Genomic DNA, 2776 nt, shown 5'->3' on the forward strand with positions numbered 1-2776 from the left:
ATATTCCTCGACAAATAACTGCTTATCTTGAGTTTATTTTTTGTTCCAGAATTTACAATCAATGGTGTTAAAAACAAAGCATACGAGTAATAATAGAAAGCCTTTTTTCATTATTAGAAAATATTAGTAATGGAATTGACAATTGGGATAAAGATAAATATATTTTTAATCAAATAAATAATATTTTATTTATTTCCTGTTATATGACACATTCTTATGAGATATTGCATAAATTATTTCTAATTTTAGTACTCCCCATCAGAGATACCGAAAACATATTTTGAAATATTTCCTTTTAACATCAGTATCTTCACAGAAAATTTACATAACACCTGACATCAACTGTACTTAACAAGACTCATTTATGTATCTAAAACTACTGTATTATAAATAATACGTAACTTGGCATATTAAACCCTCTTCCATATATTTTATTATCTATGCAGTATATAAAAAAACAATATTAAATATTCATTCAATTGATTACCAATCATAGTATATAGTTCATTAAATAATAAATATAAATTAACTTAGTTTTTTTGGATAAACTAAACCAAAAATACTATATTTTCTGATATATATATATATTTATATAATTATGTTAAGTTAAATTAGTTGATGAAAGATTTTTTTACTTCATAAATGCTACATTTTTAATATTAATTATTTTACTCCATTTAATTTATATTTCTTGAACAAGAAAATTAAGTTTTAAAACTTGATAAAATACTATGACACTACAAATAAAACATATCAATGCTAAAATAGATATAAAATCGCTCCTCTAACACTGTACGTAACAAAAAGATTTTCTCCCTCCTTCGAAACTTATAGTGATTAAAATATTCTTAAAATAAATTTTTTTTATTTGTTAACTGTAGAAAGTAGAAAAATTAATATGCTTATTACTCGCAACTTATAAACTGGTATTTGGATGTTTAGTTTGTAAAGAATGTACACAAATAATACATACATCAATTTAATATGTATGTAAATAAATACTTTTCGATCTTTAATAAATTTTATTTTTGAATGGTTTTCTTCTTGAAACATTTTTCAATATTCTTTTTTACAACTTCTAGAAACAACAAATAATATTGTAAAAAGCCCTAATTGAAAATCCTGAAATAGGTAGTCGGTGAATAACATCGAATGTCGAGGAGAAAGACTTGAAACAGTCAAAACTCTGGACCTAAGATTGTGAGTGTATTCGAACGAACAAACAATCGTTGGATGAACATTGGTGGCAAATTATTGAGAAGCTTATTTAAAAAACCTCTGATTATTGAGAGATAGTATCAGAAATAATTATCAGCATAAACATTCGTATTCTATCTAATAGGTTCTGTCTAGAAGAATAGCTAGAATAGTGATAATAACCTAAATAATAAGACTAATTTATTTATTAGTTAGAATCAACCAATTATATAATGTGCAAGTGTTTGTATATATGATTAATATCCATATTTTAGTATACTACTTAAGATAATCCCTTACATAATTAGCTTTATTTATTATAACTGAAAGTTTTCAGGTAATTTTGAGACATTCATTTTAGATATTTTTTTGTAACTCCTAATTACGTACATTAGGAAGCTTGTAAATTTCAGTACATTAGAAAAATCTGAAGAATCTGCAATGAATTAAAAAAATTTAAGTATACTATTATAATAAACAAATATAATGGCTAGATTATATAGTTAATATATAAATAATATATATATTCTATTTTCGGCATAACTATTTATTATATTGTCTTGTTCTTCTGGTAGGAGCTTGCAACAAACTGTATTTTTTCACAGATCAATACATTAAAAATAATCACCTCTCGAGTAGCAACCGTAATATATATTGTTCTAATACCATTATGGATAATTTTATAGACTCTTTAGTCGACGAGGTCGTTAATGCTTTTAATATTTATAAACATTACATCTATTTCTCCATGCATTTCTCTAGGCTGTTCCTGGTATAGAGTGTAGTTTGTATATAATATACGGAGAATAACTATCGAGAATTATCTATCATATTCTATCTTCTAAAAGAATATATCTGTAATACTTCAGATACCAATGTGTCAGCTAGGGTTCTGACTGTCAGATTAGAAAAATAAGGGTCACAGATATTCAATAAACTCCGCTTTTTAGAACATATTACAAACAAACCTTGTTAGTGAAAATATGAGAAGTTATAAAGAGAAGATACAAATACATAGAGTAAAAATAATCAACAGAATGCAAAAAGAAGATGCACACGAATAAACAAAAAATAATAAGCAAGTGTATTGTTTATATTACTTACTTATATTAATATAGCTAATATATTATTATATCCAGAAATAAAATGTGAATCAATATTTCATATTTACTTGGGTGAACTCTTATAATATATTGTTTACAAGTTGGTTGTAATTAGAGGCTCATAACCAAATGATTATTCCATAATGCGAATTTTTCTTAAATTGTAAAACGATACAAACAATTTAACAAATCACTTGATATATGCACCTTTTGTGACATACGAAATCCTAATGTCTCTATAAATGAGCTTGTCAACTCTTGAGTCAACGTTTTTATTTTTCTTGTTTATATATCATATGTAGAGAAGAAATCAAGCAATATTCATCTATTACACCTTGTACCGACTTCGTATCCCATGATATTTTAAATTAAATTTTTCTAAAAATGATTTCGCCCAGGATCGAACTGGGGACGTTCTGCGTGTTAAGCAGATGCCATAACCAACTAGACCACGAAACCATGTCTCCGTCATAATC

General features: G+C 25.6%; 1 non-coding gene across 1 annotated transcript; it reads right to left on the reverse strand.

The window, feature by feature from the left end:
* Window positions 1–2684: 2684 nt before the first annotated feature.
* On the reverse strand, window positions 2685–2760 carry PWA37_002288. The gene has a single exon. It is a non-coding gene; the product is annotated as a tRNA-Val (tRNA).
* Between the last annotated feature and the right edge of the window lie 16 nt (window positions 2761–2776).

Source organism: Arxiozyma heterogenica (assembly GCF_036370985.1).
Source record: "Arxiozyma heterogenica strain weizmannii chromosome Unknown scaffold_19, whole genome shotgun sequence".
NCBI classification, from domain to species: Eukaryota; Fungi; Ascomycota; class Saccharomycetes; order Saccharomycetales; family Saccharomycetaceae; genus Arxiozyma; species Arxiozyma heterogenica.